Below are 22895 nucleotides of genomic sequence, written 5' to 3' on the forward strand. Positions count from 1 at the left end.
TGATGACTGTGATGTGTCTCTCTTTAGGCAGGATCCCCACCCCACCCCAGAAGCTCCTCGGTGTGCTCTCCCAGTGCCCTGCTGCTTCTCAGACCCGAACCCAGCAGCATGGAGCCCCACTGATATGTGCCAACATCATCTGCATAGCACAGCATTTTGCAATGGCCTCTGCCATCTAGTGGCGTTACAGAGGTGGAGCTAGAGGAGCAATTACGAGAAATATATTTTAGCCTGTCATTCAATGCTTTTGGTGCTTTTAACCAGAAACTGTGGCCATGATAACAACAAATCTCCTCACCTGTCTCCTATTCATTTGCTGCCAAATGAAGCAGACCTATTTTGCCTATAGAAACTTGTGCCGTGAGCAATTTGTAAGCACACAAGCCATGAGGGCGCTCTCCTGTGCAAATCTCTTTGGGGTGTATCCAACTAAATCATCCTGAGACTAGAAGTAAGAGGGGAAGAATCTGACAATTTCAGGGTCTCTTCATTTCTCTCCTTCTTCAGTCTGATTTGAAACAAAAAAAAAAAACACTTCATGAAAATGCATCAGTATTGTAGTACACATTGCACTTAATATGCACACTTTTGTGTGCTGTTTCCCCTAATAAACCCTTTTTTGCAATCAATTTCACCAAATATAATGTATTTATTGTAATTTCCACCAACGTATATATTTTATGCACACTTTCTCCTGGTAGATGCATTTTTGTATACTTTACTTGGTTGAAGAACTGCTCTGCAAAATTCAGAGAAGTGCCAATTTTGGTGGATTGCTGTGTTTTGCTTCGCATATTATTTTGGAAAGTGCCAATTACATAGGCAGGTTCACTTTTAAAATGTAAACTGGATTCAGTTTCTTCCCTTATTCCAATTCATCTAGGCTTTACTTTCCCCTGGCTTTTGACAATTGAGATGTGTGTTTTCAGGACCCACCCCATCCCTGTGACTGTAATTTGTTTTTAACACTGAATTGAATTTTTTTCCCCACCTGCCCTAAAACCTGCACGTGAAGGACAGAAGAAGAGTTTGGATTTGATATCCTGCCTTTCACTTCCCTTCAGGAGTCTCAAAGCGGCTAACATTCTCCTTTCCCTTCCTCCCTCACAACAAACACTCTGTGAGGTGAGTGGGGCTGAGAGACTTCAAAGAAGTGTGACTGGCCCAAGGTCACCCAGCAGCTGCATGTGGAGGAGCGGAGACGCGAACCCGGTTCCCCAGATTACGAGACTACCGCTCTTAACCACTACACCACACTGGTAATACCACAGGTATTAAATGTCATCATCATAACACTTTTGTACAGTTTTTGGACAGAGAACTGAATTGCAAAATTCAGAGAAGTGAACTTTCTGAAGGATGGTTCCATTTTGGCTGGTGTTATTGTTTTGGGGAGCATGAATGAGGGAAGTTTGCTTTAAAATATGAACTGAATCTACCGTAATTTCTCCCTGATCCCTGGAGTAGATCCATTGACATCAGTGGACTTAAGTTAATCAAGTCAATGGGCTTACTATTGAGTAACCTATTCACATGAGCAGGAGCTGTGGAAGACTATGGTAGTATCCTTGTGGTGCTTCTTGTTTGTGCTGAACTTTATGATGAAAAGGCTCTTGGCTGTTTTTGCTAGAACAGGCGAACAAGCAGCTCTTCTTCCAGACAATGTACCCAGTGGCGTAGCGTGGGGGGTGCAGAGGGGGCCGGCCGCACCGGGCGCAACATCTGGGGGGGCGCACTCGCAGCTCTCTGCCCCCTGCTAAAATCCACGGGTTAGGGGGCGCAAATTACTTGCCTTGCCCCGGGTGCTGACAACCCACGCTACGCCACTGAATGTACCCATTGCCGAGTGGTTTGCTTCTGCTCTGATCAGTTTCAAGCACTGTCACATGCTTTTGTGGGTCATTCTGGAATGTTTGCGGTAATTTAGGATAAACTAGGGAAGCTCTGCAGGAGTGGCTAGATCAGGGTGGATAACATTTTTTTTAGTCCAGGCTGCATTTCCTTGCGGGCATTTTCCAATCTTAAATTCGGTTCACCACATTACTGTGGCAAGTTGTGATTTTTATTTCTTTAAATAATACTCAGGAACTTTCATCAATATTTAGTGCAAATTTATCCTAATAAACACATTTTCCTAGGTGATTTTGCCTTGCACATTTCCCCCCAAGCATTCCCCTCTAATATAATGCATTATTTTCATTAATGATCAGAGCAGAAGCAATTGGTACATTGTCTGGAAAAACAATTGTTGTACCCCACCTTTGGACCTTAGGGTGAAGCGTGAGTAATAAATTGTAATAATAGTAGTAGTATTGGTAGTAATTATAATTGACAAAATAACAATATTCAGAGAATTTTAAAGGATGGCTATATTTTGGTACATGTATTGGTTTGGAATGTGTGGGTTTGATAAGTTCAGCTTTAAAAGCAAACTCATTCACCCGCCCTGTGGAATGCCCTCCCACCAGATGTCAAAGAGAAAAACAACTACCAGACTTTTAGAAGACATCTGAAGGCAGCCCTGGTTAGGGAAGCTTTTAATGTTTAATAGACTATTGTATTTTAATATTCTGTTGGAAGCCGCCCAGAGTGGGTGGGGAAAGCCAGCCAGATGGGCGGGGTATAAATAAATTATTATTATTATTATTATTATTATTATTATTATTATTATTATTATTCGAATTTATCCCCTACCCCTACCCCTACCTTGGAGTGCTGCTGCCAATTGGTGTAGACTATACTGAGCTAGATGAACCATTTGGAAATGATATTTTCCAAAGCTTCTTCCATGCTCTGCTTCTTATTTTCAGCTCCCCATCCCACCGATATGGGGATAATAAATAGTTTTCGTGGAATTGTTTTATTATTTATTTTAAGGATGGATGTTTATATTTTAATGTTTCAATGAAATAGTTTTAAAGTCTGTGCACTTGGTTTTTATACTCCATAAACTGGTTAGAAGCTTATTGGTCATTCAGCAGAGAGAGGAGGAGGAGGAGGAGGAGGAGGAGGAGGAGGAGGAGGAGGAAGAAGAAGAAGAAGAAGAAGAAGAAGAAGAAGAAGAAGAAGAAGAAGAAGAAGAAGAAGAAAGACCTACTTTGCAGGATTGCTGTAGGGTTTACTGAGATAAAGTAGGTGAAGCTTCTGTACTCTCCAGAGCTGTAAAGCAGAGACCTGTGGGAACTGCATTGTGGATACAAAACTGGTTATAGAATCTCATTTCTGTATAAACAGAAAAATGGACAAAATGGAAACAGAATAAATGGCTACTTTAGCTTAAGTATAACAAAGAAGAGCAGAACCCAATCCACCTCTCCTTGAGCCATACCATTTAGACCAGGCATCCCCCACCTTCGGCCCTCCAGGTGTTTTGGCCTTCAACTCCCATGATCCCTAGCTAACAGGACCAGTGGTCAGGGATGATGGGAACTGTAGTCCAAAAGATCTGGAGGGCCGAAGGTTGGGGATGCCTGATTTAGACTGACTGGAATGGCCTGCAGACGAAACAGGGGCTGCTTATTATGGGCTTGGCTACAAAGATCGTGGAATGTTCCGTCTCCACGGAGCATCCAGCTAAGTTGCACATTCCTGGCAGCTTAGATTACAGCCCATCTGAACATCTAAGGGGGTGTTTTTGAGAGTCCTGAAACTATATCACTTATTGGATTTTTGATGCAAAAAACCCCTAGTCCTTCCAAGCCAAAACCATCACCCTTGACTCCTTTAACAGAGGGCCGGCGTAGCAGAAATGAGTTCCCTTTTGGGCAGGGTCTGTCATTTTCATCTGGAGCACTCAGATTATAAGTGAGGGCCTGGGAGAGAGGAAAAGGCATCACACATAATGGCAGGGTTGCTTCTTCCAAGAAATCCTATTTTCAGTTGCTGAGGGAAGGAGAGTCTTGGAATAAATTTTGCAGATCCTTCATGAAGAAGTGAACCAGGCAAAATTTCCCTTGAAGGGAACTGGCCAGCAGTCTCCAAGATTTACTCTGATTGGTATAATTCCTTGAACTAAAGTGGCTCACACACTCCACTGCATGCGTGGAGCTCATCCCTCGAGGGAGAGATCTGATTAACATGAGCAGTGGAGCCAGGAATCAGCCTCTTTCCTGTGAGGTGGATAGAGAAACGCTTCTCTCCCTCTCTCGTAACACGTAACTTGGGGACCTCTAATGAAGCTGAATGTTGAAAGATTCAGGACACAGAAAGGAAATGACTTCTTCACACAGCACATAGTTAAACTGTGGAACTTGCTCCCACAAGAGGCAGTGATGGCCAAAGAGGATGAGACGAATTCATGGAGGAGAGAGATAGCGATGGCTGCTAGCCATGATGGCTATGCTCTGCCTCCACTATCAGAGATAGTAGTGCTTTTGATACCCGTTGCTGGAAACGGCAATCTGGATGGACAACGTGAGAACAGGACCAGATGGGCCCCATTAGACCTGACTCTTCTTATGTTCTTATGCCTATAAGGAGAGACTTATAACAGTCCCAATGAAAGAAGGAAATTGCTGTATTTGACCTTGTCCCTGTTCCCTCCACATTATGCAGATGCAACTTTTGACCTTTGTGACCCTTCACAATCTAGGACCAGCATCCCTGAAGGACCACCCATCACCCCATGTTCCACAGGGATGTCCATATAACCTGAGCTGTAATGGGAAAGGACCCACTTGGTGGTGGCACCTGCCGTTGTAGAATGCTCTCCTAAGGAAGGCTTATGTGGGCCAATCTTGATGTCGCCTTTTTATTTTCCCAAAATTCTTAGGCCTCTGTGAATTGTATTTACTGTGAAGTGTTGGTGCTGACCTTTAAAGCCCTAAATGGCCTCGGTCCAGTATATCTGAAGAAGTGTATCCACCCCCATCGTTCTACCCAGACACTGAGGTCCAGCGCCAAGGGCCTTCTGGCGGTTCCCTCACTGCGAGAAGCCAAGTTACAGGGAACCAGGCAGAGGGCCTTCTCAGTAGTGGCACCTGCCCTATGGAACGCCCTCCCACCAGATGTCAAAGAGAAAAATAACTACCAAACTTTTAGAAGACATCTGAAGGCAGCCCTGTTTAGGGAATGGACATTTCACATCTACGAGGTTCCCATCCATCGTCAAGTCTAATCAAATGGCATGCTTCTGACAGACCTCTGGGTCATATATTCTGTATTGATTTATGGGTGCTGCATCTAGCTCTTATAATTAAAGGCCGCTTTTAATTAAGCCTCTGGGGCTAGAGGATGAGCAATGGCAGAACAATCACCCACACCCCTTTATGTTTTATCAGAGAGTGTATTTTGGATCAGTGGAGCCCATTTGATACTTCTAGGACAGCTTTTTTAAAGTGTTGTTCAGAAACCAGTCTGGTTCGTTGAGTATGATGTACAGTCTATCTGTTCTTTTGGAAGATAGGAATCTATCACTTGGACCACTATTGTCCACACTGGCTCACAGTAGCTCTCAGGGGTTGTCAAAGGAGGGTCATTCCCAACCAGGGGTTGAACCAGGGGCCATATGCATGCAGAGCAAATGTTCTGGCACTGAGGTATGGCTTCCACCCCATCCCACCCCACCCCACTCCACCCCACAAATCTATTCTGGTACTCAGGCTGAGACCCTACCTGCCCGCAGACAGTCTCGCCAGAGTGGTGCATGCTCTAGTTATCTCTCGCTTGGACTACTGCAATACGCTCTATGTGGGGCTACCTTTGAAGGTGACCCAGAAACTACAATTAGTCCAGAATGCGGCAGCTAGACTGGTGACTGGGAGCGGCCGCCGAGACTACATAACACCAGTCTTGAAAGACCTACGCTAGCTCCCAGTACATTTCCGAGCACAATTCAAAGTGTTGGTGCTGACCTTTAAAGCCCTAAACTGCCTTGGTCCAGTATACCTGAAGGAGCATCTCCACCTCCATTGTTCTGCCCAGACACTGAGGTCCAGCGCCGAGGACCTTCTGGCGGTTCCCTCACTGCGAGAAGCCAAGTTACAGGGAACCAGGCAGAGGGCCTTCTTGGTAGTGGCACCCGCCCTGTGGAACGCCCTCCCTCCAGATGTCAAAGAGAACAACTACCAGACTTTTAGAAGACATCTGAAGGCAGCCCTCTTTAAGGAAGCTTTTAATGTTTGATGCATTACTGTATTTTAATATTTTGTTGGAAGCCGCCCAGAGTGGCTGGGGAAGCCCAGCCAGATGGGTGGGGTATAAATAATATGTTGTTGTTGTTGTTATTTATGCTGTTTTGTATTTATTTCTGTTTTTATATTTTTATTTTGCATTGTGGTATTCTAATGGGGTTTTTCTTTTCGTTTCTTTCATCACACTTTTAACTTTCTGTAAGCCACCCACCAGCCAATCAATGACATATTTTTGCTTATGTATTACTCACTTGATTCTCTACTTCCTTGGCTATCACCGTAGCTCAGTGGTAGAGCATCTGCTTTACATGTAAATGGTCCCAGGTTCAATCCCCGGTATCTCCACGCAGGGCTGGGAAGTGTCCCCCACCTGAAATCCTGGAGAGCCACTGCCAGTCAGTGCAGACAATGTTGAGTTTGAGGAACCCATTGTCTGACTTGATATACGGCAGCTCCCTATATTCCTATCTCATTAATTCTTTTAAAGTTGGTTTTCCACCTTAACATAAAAAGCACCTGTCTTTCTACAGTTGCAACATGTGTCGGCCAAAGGCCTGAAAAACTGCCCTGAGCCTTCCACTCACATCAACCCAGATCTTATGGACCAGTGGTTCCTAAAGTGGGTGGTACTACCCCCTGAGGGTCAGTGGGATTACCTAGGGGGGGCTACTGAGAGGCAAGGGGGTGACGGGGGGCTGGAGGTGCTGAATGACATTGTAAAGCTGGTAATACTGGATCAAGCTCACCAGTTTTGTTGAATTAATCAAACTAAATGGCTTTAATTGGATTTTGAATAAATGTGAAATTATTCATTACTGTTTCGAATTGCATTGTGTTATTATCTTCCTTAGTGGGTCAGGTTTCTTTTTTTATAGGGTAGGGTAGTGGGCAATGGGGATGAGCTTATAGAACCAAGAGGGCAGTGGCCACCCAAAATTTGGGAACCACTACTTTAGACAGGGGGGACGCGGGTGGCGCTGTGGGTTAAACCACAGAGCCTAGGACTTGCCGATCAGAAGGTTGGCGGTTCGAATCCCCGCGATGGGGTGAGCTCCCGTTGCTCGGTCCCTGCACCTGCCAACCTAGCAGTTTGAAAGCACCTCAAAGTGCAAGTAGATAAATAGGTAGCATTCTGGCGGGAAGGTAAACGGCGTTTCCATGCGCTGCTCTGGCTTGCCAGAAGCAGCTTAGTCATGCTGGCCACATGACCCGGAAGCTGTACGCCGGCTCCCTCGATAAAGCAAGATGAGCGCCGCCACCCCAGAGTCGGTCACGACTGGTCAGGGGTCCCTTTATCCTTACCTTTACTTTAAACAAGTGAATGTTGGTTATTGTGTTCAGGCTTGGGAAAACCAGGGTAGGCCAATGAGCAAAGTATAGCTGGTGAGACCATGCATGCCAGTTCTGTTCCCGGGCATTCCACTGTTATAAAGGCAAGCATCTTTCGCCATTGCCCTCTTGCATCTCTCTCTGCGTTTCCATAATGCAATTAGAGGCATTTCGTTTTTGCAAGTGCTCCTCTGCTCCCAGCCGTGTGGACCTCCAGCCCTGGGCCAGCCTGGCTGCTCAATAAGATGCCCCGAGTGGCAGCCTGCAGAACCCCAAACAATTGTGATGCCCAGGCCGAACCGCAACATGTCAAAAGTGAGGCTGTCGAAACACTGCCGAGATTTGTGGCTGGAATCCCAGCCCACATGAGGTCATTTTCTGTTTGAGCTTAGCTCATTAGTCCAGGGGGCTTGTTGATACAGCCCGAAGTGCGGGTGACAAGTGTTGAATTAGACCCGGCCTGGCGGCCTGGCGCATACAGAGATCCATCATTGTCTCTCCCTGGGAACAGGACCATTAATTACGCCCAGGACTCAGGCCAAGATTTTTCCAGCCGGGTCTGTGTCTCTTGGAGGTCATTCCTGTTCTGCCATCATCCCATTTTTCTGACAGCAGAGTATTTAAGCAACACAAGAACAGTTTTATTTGTAACAATGATGGGAGAGGCGCAGGTCAAAGGACGTCATTAGGTAAATTCCTTTTCTTTTTCTCCAGCTGTGATTGAGTTGGCTGCCACCCAAAAGCCTCCATTGACAGCCCACCTTGGAAATCCTTTGTGTTTTGCCTCCTTTCGAAAAGGCCAAGCCGTGCAGCCTTATTATTATTATTATTATTATTATTATTATTATTATTGAAGCATTTATATCCTGCCTTTCTCCCAAGTTGGGATTTAAGGCGGCTTATGACATTTAATAACAACGTTATAAAATACAGAGCAATGAAAACAAACCAGTTAAAAACAATAATTAAAATACATCAGAACACATTTAGAACCAGCAATTAAATACAGTTTGTGGCTGATTTGTGAGCACGATAATATTGAATCTGATAATATTCAGTCTGCCACGATGGCAGTCCCGTGATCAGCCTTATCTGCACCTTAGTTTCCAAAGGTCTGCCTGAACAGGAAGGTCTTAGTCTGTTGGCAAAAGGAAAGCAAAGAGGGAGCCAGTCTGACCTCTCTTGGGAGGGAGTTCCACAATACAGGAGCAGCCACAGAAAAGGCCCCGTGTCATGTGACCACCAACCATGCCCGTGGTGTTTATAGGACCAAGAAAAGATGCTCCTCCAAGGATGTTAGAAACAGGGCTGGAAAGGGGTGTGGCCTAGGCAGTGCTTTTTTCCCTTAGAAAATGTTTAGGGGTACTCTCATTTTCCTACTCATATTGAAATACTGCCCCTCATTGAGGCCAGACTTAGATTCACATAATGTTTAGGGGGTATGCGTACCCCCAGGAAAAAAAGCACTGGACCTAGGGAAAGAGTATTGAGGGCCAGGCAAAGAGGCCCCAAGGGCCATAGGTCTGAGATTCCCCACCCTGGCTGTGGAACCTGCAACATAGTCAGGAATGGCTTTTTGTGTGAGGCAGGAGGAAGTTTGCAATCCCTTGGCGGGGGCTGGCTAAGTTACGAGGGCCCTTTGCCAAAACTATGAGGCAAATGCAGATTGTGAGTTATCTCTCCCACCCCCAGCTTGGATCCAGACTGAGCTTCTGTCCCGCTCAGAGAGAGAGAGGGAGGGCAGCACTCTTTTCACCCAGTGATTTGCATGGTAATTAATAGAGATTTTGCATTTCCCGTCAAATGCTAGAGAGCAACTGCGTCTCTTTACCCTCGGGGCCTAATGCTGTCCCACCAGAGGCTGGAGGAAGTCAGTATCAAAGGAGAAAGTGAAGGACCTTCTGCATATCAAGTCTCCGAATAACCTGATTTCCTCAAGGAGGGTTCATTTGACAGATGGGATAAAATTATGATAAATATTCCCTTGGTGGGAAAATATAATGAGGTTTGCGTAAGGGGAGGAGATAAGCGGTGTGGGATGTTTAGACAGGAAAGTAGGCAGGGCAGGGGGGGTGAGGGATAAGAAGGTTTACTAAATCAAAAATTCCAATTAGGACCCTAATTTATCTTAGCAGAATGTAAAATAATTGGGGATGAGGCCTATATGTCCACACAGATCCAAAAAAAACAGTTCAGGACTGACACTAGCTAGGGGCTCCCCTCGATGACCTGTTTATTGAGCATCATTCATCCTGATCTGCTTGCACAAAGCTTTGGTGGAGGCTAGACTATGTCCAGACTTTACTGAGCACTGACATAAGAGGAACCCACAGGATCTGGCCAAAGGGGGGCCCTCTAATCCAGTATCCTGCTCTCACAGTGGCCAACCAGATGTCCCTTATGAGAAACCCACAAGCAGGACAAACCAGATTTGCACTTCCCAGAAGGTGTGCACAAAAACACAAAGACTGGTAGGAAATCATCTACAATTTAGAGTATTGTGCATGAAAATTGCTGCATTTTTTTGGTGCTGGCTTAAAAAAAAAAATCGCAAAAGGAGATGGAAATGTGATGAAAGGAAAAACTGAAATGGACTAGTTCATCCCTCCCTGGGGATGAGTATTATTCTGTGACTTTCTCAGCTGTTCTGGGCTAGGAGTCAACTCACTTCACCAGTGCAGATCCATCTCTTTGCCTTTCCCTCTGTTTTAATTTATACTGAATACGTAGTTCAAATAATGCTTCCTTATTCCTTTTTTTTTTTTTTTAGTTATGTTTGTGCAGGTAATGATGATATAGTCTCATTTATGCAAGATTATCCTTTTATCACATTTCCAGACTCATTTATGAGGCTCATGTTTTTCCCTCGAGGGCATCATCAAGTGAGTTAAGTTGTACTATTTGCCTCCTGCGGTGAACTGGCAGGAACCTCCTTCATTGACTGATGAGGGCTTCTGCCTTTGCCAAATAGGGTCTGCGTGATGGATATTTTACTTGTGAATATTATAGCTAGAAATTAGCATGTTTATTGAGGAAAAATGTGTGTGTTTACATTCTGCTACCCATGGTTTTACCTTTTATGACCCAGATTGTTTAGCAGAAGATAAGCACAAATGACTTCCATTTTGATTTTCAAAGGGGGCAGGGAGAAAAGAAAAGAAATTAATGAAGTACTAGATATAGAATTTGCCTTAAGTAACGCTATAAGGCAGAAATATTCACTATCTGGCAGTAGGGTGAGGGGGCTTAATTCTTTAACTTTCATCAGAACGAAAGGATAAAACTGTCATTTGCTGAGTGGTAACTAACCACAGTGTGCTCATAGTTACTTGACAAGCTGGCTACATGCATTGTCCTGCCACTTGGTTTGGGAAATTTAACCACAATTTCTGTGGCCAGCCAAAAACTGGGGGGGGGGGGAAAGGGGTGGAAGGTGGACTTAGGATTTATTCTCTTGGCTTGGCAAGATGTTCCGTAGGGCCGGATGATAATGTGGCTGCAGGAATCCATAGGGCAGATTTTGCCAACCTGGCGCCCTCCAAATGTTTTGGATTACAACTCCCACCAGCCCCACCCACTAATGATGCTGGGCATGATGGGAGTTGTAGCCCAGAACTCTGGAAAGGTGCCAGGCTGCTGAAGGCTGCTGTAGTAGAAGAAGAAGAGTTTGGATTTGATATCCCACTTTATCACTACCCAAAGGAGTCTCAAAGCGGCTCACATTCTCCTTTCCCTTCCTCCCCCACAACAAACACTCTGTGAGGTGAGTGGGGCTGAGAGACTTCAAAGAAGTGTGACTAGCCCAAGGTCACCCAGCAGCTGCATGTGGAGGAGTGGAGACACGAACCTGGTTCCCCAGATTACGAGTCTACCGCTCTTAACCACTACACCACACTGGCTCTCAGTAGCTTGCTTCTTCATAAATACTCATCTCTGTTTACCCATCGCTAGAACTGAAAGTAGACTGAAGATGAAGCGGCGAAGGGTTAATTTTCTGAAGGGTTGAGGCCCAAGAAAAAGAAAGGAAACAAGCACAGTTGCATTTGAAATGAGAGGATCAGCCAAGGCAGGCACAAATTGACCAAAGCAGATCAGCTTAGTACGGTGGCCCTGGTGGGTCTCAAAGTCTCAGACACACTAAGGACGCAGGTTCTACTAGGTTTACCTTCCCCAGCCAGGTGCCCTCCAGCTGTTTCAGACTAAAAAAACCCATCAGCCCCAGCATCATATGGCTGTGCTGGCTGTTTTTGTAGTAAAAAAACATCTGGAAGGCACCAGTTCTCAAGCCACGGAGCTTCATGATAGCTGCGCAGCTGCCATCTTCCCTCTTTCTGTGTCTTTCTTCTTCCCTAACTTTCAGTAGCAAATTTATTCTGTGTGATCTCTGAGATAATATGAGGGTCTTCTCATTCGCACATCCAACTTGACCCCTGCTGATGCCGTCACCAAGTGATGACTCCACCGGTGCAATGTCATCAAGCAATGAAGATGCCACAATACTCGGGAACAAAGGAAGCTGCCTTATAGTGAGTTAAATCAGTGGTCTGTCTAGCCCTGGATTATCTGCACTGTCTGGAAGTGGCTCTCCAGGACTGCAGACATAGATGCTGGGGATTGAAACTGGGACCTTCTGCATGCAAGGCAGATGCTCTGCCACTGAGCTATGGCCCTTCCTCCTTGGCAAACGCCCACTGAGCTCCACCACCCTTCCAATTAGAAAGAAAACGGAGACATATTGACTGTTGCTGACACCCAGTGTGACAAAAGTCCAAGTGTTGGTTTTCAGCCGCACCAGATGTCTAAAGGGCTCTTTCCTCAAACTGTGTTTGTGACTCCCACCCACCCACCACGATGCGTGCTCTCTCTCTCTCTCTCTCTCTCTCTCTCTCTCTCTCTCTCCCCCCCTCACTTTGCTTACCATGCTAATTTGATGCTCTGTTATTCTCTGGGGTGACATGGAGACAAATTTGACTCCAGCGTTACAATAACAAGTCATAAAAATTATGATTGCCAATATCTCGCAGGCACTGCCTCCTGAATAGTAAGATGAAGTGAATTAACAGCTTGAAAAATTGTCGGCGAGGGGAAGAGAGCAATGTTGTAAATGTTCGGACTATTTCCTCCGTGACAGGGCCGTGGTTTGTGGGCAGGCGGCTCAGAAAAGGGAGAGGGCTCCTGCTGAGCACCCGCAAGAAACTTGGCTCCCGCTTCCATCTCTCAGCAAAAACGAGTGAAGTCCAAATCTCTTTGCTGTGAGGCAAGGGGACAGGTGGAATCTCAGGCCCCGGGGACAGATACTGGACCTTTCAGACATCGCTACCTGGCGTTCAGAACACTTCCTAGGCCACAACCTTCACTGGTGCTTTTTTGCTGCTTTTGCCTGACTGAAATGCATCCTTGAACTCCCAAATGCCTCTGGTTACATGGATGGAAGATAGAGAGTGATGTGTGAGTGCCTGTAGAAATCAGTCTGCTGTACAATTTTGCCCCCACTTTTGCCTCTGGGCCTACTAACCACTGCCACATGGCCTTCAGAAGTTTCCCAGAAGGGAAGGTGGCCCCACAAGCTGAAACAGTTTTTCCATCCCCGTTCTAGAAGAATTGGAGGCATCTCCCTGGCCCATCACCACCACTGCATCCTGCTGAACATTTGGTAAGTGTTAAGTTGTGGGTGAACATATCAGACGACACAGCGATTCTTCAAGCAGCTCTTGTTTATTCACAGGCCAGAACAGAACTGAACTGAAGGGTTCAGCCAGCCTGCTTATCTAGAGCTCCACTACAACGCAACTGTAACCACTTTCTGTAACTATCCAATCACTGAACATCACTTTCAATTCCTTATTTGCATATGTGGACCTGAGTGAAAACTATCTACAGTATCCCCCTGCTGGCCCAGGGTGGGAAGCCCTTTCAAGTGTCTGGAGCATTATTTATTTGCTGTCCACACAACAACCCCATAAGGCAAGTCAGTATTATTATCCCCATGTTGCAGGTGGGAGAATGAGGGCTGAGGGAAGAGTGGCTTGCTCAAAACCAGCAAGTGATTGGGTGGGCTGCAATACCTTGCAAGGTTCTTGAGCAGATCAAATGGGAGAAGGTGAAAAGAAGGACCAACCATGCATTATTATTATTATTTATTAATTAAATTTGTATACTGCCCTATACCTGTGGATCTCAGCAGGGTTCACATGCATGATGCCAGAGATCCTTGGATAAAGGTTGTGTTATATACCAGAGTAAGCAAATATCTCAGGGTGCATTCAGACTGTCACCATTTTCAGGTGGGATTCGATCGCAGACTGGCAAGTTCAGGTTGTGCAGTTAAAGTTGATTTGGTGCTCCTGCACAAAAATACCCACCCCCCTGCAAAACTGGTATTTTTTAATGATAAGGTTAGTAATGGGAAAATGCACCGGAAAGTGTGGGATAACCCTTGCTTTGTCACAACCACCATCTAACCTCCCTGCAAACAAATCAGAATGAATGCTCAATAAATAGCTGGTGTTAGCAAACGGCTGTGTGCAAACTTTGTACAGACGAATCAGGTCGAATGCTCAATAAACAGGTTGTCTGGGAGGGAGTTTGGTCTGGTAGTCGATTTAGGAATATCAGTGCCAGAGCAGTGCAGGTCAGAGCATAAGAGGAGCCCTTCTAGGCACAGCCAGTGGCCCGTCTAGCCCAATAACTTGTTCTCACAATGACCAACCAGATTCCCCAAAGGGAAGCCCACAAGCAGGACCTGAGCATAAGAGCGCTTTCCCATTCTTTGGTTTGCAGTAACTGATATTCAGAAGCACATTGACGGTGAAGGGAGGACATAGGTATCATGATCAGCAGCCATTGATAGCCTTCGCCTCCATGAATTTGTCTTACCCTCATCCAAGATGGCGGCCATCGCTGCCTCTTGCAAGAGCAAGCTATCAGTGGAAACTTATATGTAAGCCAGCTGCTAGCTCAGTCTACAGCTCTCAAACCTTGTGCCTCTTGCTTACAGGACAAAAGCTGTGTCCCTTGTGCTGAGAGCCAAGAGACACCTCCCTCTGTTTCCACATGAATTCACCCCCAGGAATCATTCTGGGAGCTGTCCTGTGCTTGCAGAACATTACATGTCAACAGAGCTGAACTTGAAAATAGGGAATACAATATAAAGGCATAAAATATTCATTCAGAAATTACAGATAACCACAAATTTTCTTGACTTTCTTTTTTTTTTAATATGGTACAGCCAATATTGGCCATCCTTCAGTCAGGATGTCAGTGTTCACAGCAGGTCCTCTAGTCAGGTATTCGGAAAGCGTGGCTTGGCATCAACTGGAGTTGCTGCCCCCCCCTTTACTGCACTTGCTTCTGTGGGGTTGTCCCCACCCAGAGCCAGGCGAGGGACTTGCCTGCTGCTGCTGCTGCTGCTGCTGCTGCTGCTCAACTACAATTCCCATGTGTGTGCCATTTTATTATTTTGCCTCAGGTGGCAAAATGTCTTGGGCCAGCCCTGGATGGACCAGTAGTCTGACTTGGTACAAGTTAGTTCCCTGTACTCCTATTTGCACTGATATTGCATACATGGAGCGGAAGGAGGGAGGCACGTGCTGCGATGCAGTTTTTGTTGCAGATGCTTTCATCTCTTCCACTGCTGCTTCCTTCCTGGAGCTGAGTCAGGTTCTGTTCAGTTGCACCTGTGCGACTTCGCAGTAACTTGCAAACTCTTCATTTCAGCAAATTACTCCGGCTAGAGCAATAGAAAAATACAGCTAACATGGGGGGAATAGAGTCTGCCTTAATTAAGTAGTTTTGCAATTAGTATTTGAGAGATGAGTTATGGACCTTTTGCCATCCTTGGAATCAAGCCACCAAGAAGATTCGCAAGAGCAAAGAAAAAAATGTTAACGTGAGTGGCTGCCTGCTTGAGTTTCTTTTGCTTACACCTCTTGCTCCCAAGTTGCAAGGTGCCTGTGACAAATGGCAACATAAAAAGGATGGTCTCTTGGGAACCCAAGCCCCCACTCCCAAAGAAGGAGGCTGCTCAGTGCCTCTCTGTATGATTTACTGCTCTGGCTTGGCCTCCTTCCAGTCTGCCTCTGCAGCAGAGTTGTGCTCCAGCCATCTCTTTGCATCAAGGAAGAATTGATACCTCCTGAGATGGAAGCAAAATTACCTGCTCCCGTAGGAGCCTACCCTGCTGTCTCTCTGTATGAGCCACTGCTGTGGGCTGGCCTCCTTCTAGTCAGGAAGTTTGCTCAGAACACTGACCCACAAGGGGTAAAATAGACTCCTCAGGGGGCAGATACCCTTCAACACCCTCGTCATAAAATGTTTTGCATCTAAATGTAGAATGCATTCCCTTCATTTTTAAGAACATTCTGAGCAAATGATGTTTCTGGGCCTCCCTCAAAGTGCTGGATTTAACAATCTCTATATATCTAGAAGATATCCCCTTATATAGCCTGAGATCCTCTTCAGAGGTTTCCTGCTAAGTGAAGTGAAAAGGTTTATTACCATGGACAGCGCCTGCCCTGCAGTGGCCCCTCAGGTTATAGACCATCCCCCACAGAGAGGCCCTCCTGGAGCCTTCCTTACGGTCGTTTCAGCACCAAGTGAACACTTTTCTTCTGCAAGTCCTTTTTTAAAAAAAATTGCTACTTTTAGTGTTGTGAACTGCTGTTTCAAGCATATTTGCTATCTGCCCTTATTCTTCACTTTGACGGGAAACTTTTATGTTAGAATGTTGAGATTTTAATTGCATTTAATTGTTTTATGCTGTGAACTGAGCAGAGAACAATGCTATCGTTATCAAACGCTCAATATAAATGCGGGAAAGGGCCTTCTTGGTGGCTGCTCCCAGACTCTAACTCCCTGCATGGAGAAGCCAGACTGGCTCCCTTCTGACATTCAGGAAACACTGGTTTAAAGTGACCAGAGGACGCCGCCTCTCCTTCCACACTTAGCCATGTAGAAAAGGAAGCTCTGGTATCTATAGCTGACTTTGTGGGGCAGAAACAAACTTATAACACACCCACAAAAACACAATAAGAACATAATTTGAACACAATGCGAACTTTAACTCGGTTGCCTTTGCTCAAGAGACATTGCTGAGAGGAGGAGGCCAGCCAGCATCTGAGTTGTGGGTTGTGTCGTTATGACAGAGCTGGCTGGCCTTGCTTGTGGAAGCAGATCTGAGGAAGACCAAGAGCCTTTCATATGAGGATTTATTTTATTTTATTTTTTGCAAAACACGCCCAAGAGCCCTTCTTCCCAGAAAGCCTGTGTTTGTTCTACACATTTCTTGAATTTCTTGGCACCGATACTCAGTGGGCATGTACTATGCGGCATTGCATTGCAAGCTTAATCTCAAGGAGTGTTTAATGGCCCTCCATTAGAAATCATTTCATGCCTCAAGATGCACCAGCTTTTAAGATTACAGCTATGGAAGACCCCGTCGTAATGGTGGAACGCAACTTGCTTGGGCAGTTGTGGGCCATCCATCAATTAATGTTGTTTTGCTGCTGGTGAAAAAGCGGGGTAAATTCTTGATGGGCTTCCTGTCTAACCTTGAGTGTTGCTGGGTAAAACTATGATCCTTGGAGCCTAGGCTCATGATGACTCCCCGGGAGTTTGCATGGCACATCTGGGCGATCCTAGCGGGTGGGGAGGTGGTGTTATGGAGTCTACACAGTTTGAAAAAAAGCTCAGCGCCTTCCTCACCTCTGGGGGATATAACACACACAAACACAAACACAAACACCACCACCATTCCTTTTCAGTCGTGTTTGATGCCCATCAGGACTGGTAGGGTGGGAAGGAGGGAGGCCAACAGTAGATGGCACCAGAGCCAATGGCAGATAGAGCCAACTCAGTCTAGTTTTGTCCCCAACCTCCTCTGTGCTAAGTTTATACAGTGGTAGCAATGAGTCTAAGGTGGAGGAAGCTGATGGCCCCTGCCACCACCCTCTGGACAGGCAGGCAGGCGATGGCTGGATGAGGGCAGGCTGTGACTAATATGGCAGTGACGCATTCATTCAAATGGACCATCCTTCATTGTTCCTTTTTTGCTTTCTTCTGCATCCCGCTAGTGTTGCAATGGTCAGTTATACATGACATCTGCCTCCTGTAAATCTTCTTAAATGGGGAAGGGTTGTGGAGTGCCTGTTTGCATGCAGAAGGTCCCAGGTTCAATCCCCAGCAAATAGGGCTGGGGAAGACCCCTGCTGGAAACCCTGTAGAGTTGCTGCAAGTCAGTGTAGACACTACTTACCTGCATGGACCAATGGTGCAACTCAGTATAAGGTAGCTTTCGATGTTCTCAGTAGCTGCATGGGATCTCGGCTGCTCCTGACAACTTCTGCAGCTTCCTAGTGTCATCTGCCAAATTTCCACCAGGGTAAGATAGGGACGCAGGTGGCGCTGTGGGTTAAACCACAGAGCCTAGGACTTGCCAATCAGAAGGTTGGCGGTTCGAATCCCTGCGACAGGGTGAGCTCCCGTTGCTCGGTCCCTGCTCCTGCCAACCTAGCAGTTCGAAAGCATGTCAAAGTAGAAGTAGATAAATAGGTACCGCTCCGGCAGGAAGGTAAACGGCGTTCTCCAGAAGTGGCTTAGTCATGCTGGCCACATGACCCGGAAGCTGTACGCCGGCTCCCTCGGCCAGTAAAGCAAGATGAGTGCCGCAACCCCAGAGTCGGTCACGACTGGACCTAATGGTCAGGGGTCCCTTTACCTTTACCTAAGATAGAGATAACCATTGACTGCTTGGATGAGCAGATTTCAGACTCTACACAATCTTCTTTGTTTAAATAAGAACCTTAGGTTGGGGGTGGGCAATCTGTAGCCCTCCAGATACTGCTTAACTACAGCTCCCATCAGCCTCAGCCACCATGGCCAGTGGTCAAAGCTGATGGGAGTTGTAGTTCAGCAACATCTGGAAGGCCACCCAGTCTAGGTCCAAGTGTGGCTAGACCTACTCTCCACAAATGTGTCTCTAATCCTTTTTTCCTGTATGATGGGTGTGCCTTTGCTGTGCAAATGGTCGCCACTTGCAAATACAGTGATGATTAATATTATTATTTATTAAATTTGTATACCACCCTATACCTGCACGTTTCAGGGCAGTTTACAGGATAAAATCAGAACATAAAACCACAAAATACATAATCAAAATAAAAACAAAACCAACCCAATAACCCCCTCCCCCAAACACATTTTAAAAGGGCATTAGATGTCAATCAGCCAAAGGCCTGGTTAAAGAGGAATGTTTTTGCCTGGTACCTAAAGGTGTATAATGAAGGCCCCAGGTGAACACTGGCGGAGGAAGAGGAGTGCGGGGGAGCACACTGCCCCCAGCAGCGTGATCCCCAGGGTGCCATCGCGGCTGCCCCTGCCTGCTCTCCACCCCCAGTGCCGGAGCATGAAGCTCCACCACTGCAGGTGAGCTTCCCTGGAGAGCATTCTACAAATGGAGAGCCACTGCTGAGAAGACCCGTTCTTGTGTCACCATCTTCTGGACCTCATGTGGAGCAGGCACACAAAGAAGGGCCTCTGAAGATGATCTCAGGGTCCAGGTAGGTTTATATGGAAGGAGGTGGTCCTTGAGGAGGTGATGGTCATGGATAGTGATGGCCCTTCTGCCATTATTGGCCATATCTGGCCAAAGCTACAAAAAATACAATGTGTCTGGCAAGACCATTTTTGGATCAGATGTGTTGGTGGAGGCAGTGATCTTTTGATTAGCCTCAGACTCACCTTGTTCTGTTAAAAATGGAACACTGAGATTCCGTGTGATTTCTACTCAGCCTGCCAGGTTCCATGTCAAGGACGCATCCCCCAAACGCCTTGTCTCTGTTCTCGCCAATATCCAGGGATTGAAATGGCAGCATTCTTCAGTGTCTTCCTTGGGTTAGGCTGGATTTTGTTCCAACCTTATCGTTACTTAAACGAAGGCTGAGTGTTTGTGCGCGTTGTTAGCAATGGGTGATAGATGCCTTTGGGGAACCACGCATTCAATAACAACACTCCCCCTCCTTTCCGCCCCAAAAAAATTGGGCAAAAAGGAGGGTTGTTGTTGTTTTTTTTAATGGGAGAGAGCATAACTGTTTGCAATTTGGCTATTCATTGTGTCTTTGGCATTTTATGTACTGCATTAGCCAAGGCAATTTCATGCATATGGATATAATGCATTAAGTAGAGGCATTTAAATATAGTGAAACTAATTTTATGATGATTAGTTGAAGGAAATCATTGCACTCGTATCATCTATATAGGAGCCAATTTGCATGAAAATGCCCAAAGTTGCTATGCCAACATTTTCGGCGCAGTCGGTCGGGGTCGTCTTCGTGTCAGGACTTTGTATTAAAAATCGGTCTCCAGTGCCAGTGTCTTTTAATTCATTGCAGGCTGTAGGCCATTTGCTCACAAAACGCTTGCAGTAAAACAAATGAATAGCTAAGATACTCATTTGCATGATTCCCATTTGAAAACCATTCCCCTGAAATTAAAGGAAGCCTGCGACTTTCGGTGGGGAAGATGGATGGGCAGACCAACCGTGCAATTAATATTTCTTTCGGCGTTCTCTTTTAAAGCCCTCCAAAGACTCGGAGCAACACATGCTGCCTCCCAGACAAATTGGGTCCCGTAGCACTTCTAACGCGCTCCGTGGCAGCAGCAGCTTGCTCCAACACTCTTCCCCTTTATTGTCTCACTTACATTATGCAGTAATTAAAACTATTTACCATTCCTACTTATCTGCCATCTGCTGCTATTGAAGCTTCCCTTTCTCTATAAAGCCATCTTCAAAAGCAACAAGGAAAAGAGCAGATTCGGAAACAATTGGGACAGGAGGGGGACCGGGCGGGGGAGGGAGAAAAGAGGCTGCCCGGATCCTGGCGGCTTTTCAAAATAGGGAGGAGGAGGAGGAGGAGGAGGAGGAGGAGGGGGCTGGCTGCAGTGGTGCAAGCTGAGGCCTTATTCGACGCAGACCCGCCGGAGGAGGAGCTCCCACTGCAGCCCAGCTTATAAAGGGTCCACAAGGAGAGGTTTCAAGTGTCTAATGAGTGCCTTTGCATCCAGCAGAGGTTTGGAAACTGAAGCCCAGGAGCCAAATGCAGCCTCTTTCTCTGGCCCTCGGCACTCTCCCCATCCATGCCCCTCCACAGAGAAATTGGCTTCTCTGGGTGGAGGGTGGAGAGGGGCGTTGCAAGGCCATGTCAGAACTAACCTGCTGGACAAAGGCAACGTTTGCATGGGTTGCTCTGCCCACTTTTGCCCCTGGTCCTGCCAATCCCTGGCAGGTGGCCCCCGGAAAGTTGTTCGGAAGGTCATGTGGCCCTCAAGCCACAAAAGGGTCCTTGCCGTATAGTGTGCTTGCTTTGTGTAGAATCATGGCAACAAGCTTTTGGTTCTGTAGTCCTTGGCAAAACTCTTTCTGAAACAGAATTTAACCATTGGATGAAGGGCAGTATAGATTTTTTAGAGATATCTATATCTAGCTAGTTAGCTAGCTATCTCAGGGCCACCCCCTGGTTTTAAGTAAAAAGGCAGGCAGCTGGTAGCTGGCTGAGGGCAGGCTGTGGAGAGTGAAACAGTGCCCCATCTGCCCAAATGGAGCGGTGCCCACTTTGCCCAATCTCTCCTGCTTCAGATAGTCCTGGGGAGGAGCAAGATCTGTGCATAAAATCATAGAACTGTAGGATTGGAAGGGACCCAAAGAGTCTTCTAGTCCAGGAAGCGCAACTAAAGAAGCCCTAAGAGATGGCCACCCAACTGCTCTTTAAAAACCTCCAGTGAAGGAGAGCATGCAAGCCCTGGCTCCAAGTCCATGAGAGGTCTTGCTGCCCATATATTTTATATGCTTCTTCATCACCCCCAAGAAGACTAGAAACCTGTTGGTTCAGTTGTTGATTCACAAAACATATTTAAAAATTACATCAAGCGGGGTCTGAGAGTCTCAGGATGCTGACTTCTGCGGCTGATACCAAGCTGAACTAGCATGGAGAATATTGAGCAACCTTGATTTTTATTATTTCTTTTCTTTCTGCAGAGTCCCTTTCAACCTAATCGTTCTGAATTCTAGGAGGGAGAGTTGAAACCTAGCCAGAGGGTTCCAGGCTTTTTTTATTATTGGCAGGCTTTTTTTATTATTATCGTTAAAAAATTATACACTGCTTGATTTCTTCTTTAAAACAAAACCCCCAAAAAGTTTACAAAAAAGAATAAAGTAGTTAAATTTTCAGTAAAAGGTGTTTAAAACAACCATTTAAAACATTCAAAAAAATAATTAAAATCAGCAATGAGCTAGAAACCATGTCAACATTCTCCATACCTGGATAGGTTTGCCTAAACAAACATGTTTTTAGCAGGGGCCAAAAAAAGTACAGTGAAGGCACCTGCCTTATGTTATGGGGCAGGGAGTTCCAAAGTGTAGGTGCTGTCACATTAAAATATCGAGTTCTTACAAGTGCAGAACAAATATTACATGGCACCTATAACAGTGCCAGTTCCTTTTGCGGATGTGTGTTTGTGTGCTTTGTGTTTTACTTTTTGCGGCGGGGGTGAGGAATTGACTAATAAATATAATAGGATAAATAACATAAATATAGTAAACTGATGGCCAGCAAACCTCTGAACAGCAGGCCTCTTTTCCCTCCGTGCTAAGTAGCCTTGCAATCCAAGGCCTAGGTGTAACACTCAGGCTTCAGTTTAGATTGGAACCAGACTGGGAGATACACATGCAATTTGCAAGAGTCAGGTTGCACCAGTTTCTCATCCTCCACTCCTCAAAATCTGTTGAGGGGAGTGGTGAACTAAGAGACATCTGTGACTGTGTGACATTGCGTACCTCTTGCCTATGCTCAGCCTGAATGTTTGTAAATAAACAGGGATCTTCTTGCAAAAATGCCCGTAAATCTCCAGGGACCTCAGAAGAACCTCAGAAGACCCTGCTGGATCAGGCCCATGGCCCATCGCACCCACAATCCTGTTCTCACAGGGGCCAACCAGATGCCTGTAGGAAAGGAGCAAGCAGGTCCTGAGCGCAAGAGCACCAGCTCCTCTTGCATTTTCCAGAAACTGGTATTCAGAAGCACTGCTACCTCTGGCAGTGAAGGCACAGCATAGTCATCATGGCTACAAGTCATGGGTAGCCTTCGCCTCCATGAATTTGCCCAATCCTCTTTCAAATCCATCCATTCTGTAATCCTCTATCGTTTCACCTCTTCCTCGCTTTTTCTCAAAACTAGAAAGTCCCAAGCGCTGCAACTTTTCTTCATGGGGGAGTTGTCCAGCACCTTTATCATTTCAGCTGCCCTTTTCTGAGCTTCTGAATCCAACCCTACAATATCCTTTTGTTGAGATGATTCAAATGAATTTTGAAACCTGCCTACACCCTGCACCCCTGAATCCTCATTGCTGAGAGAAATGGGGTGAAGGTATGTTTCAGTCCCTGCT

This window comes from Podarcis raffonei, chromosome 14, assembly GCF_027172205.1.
Source record: "Podarcis raffonei isolate rPodRaf1 chromosome 14, rPodRaf1.pri, whole genome shotgun sequence".
NCBI lineage: Eukaryota > Metazoa > Chordata > Lepidosauria > Squamata > Lacertidae > Podarcis > Podarcis raffonei.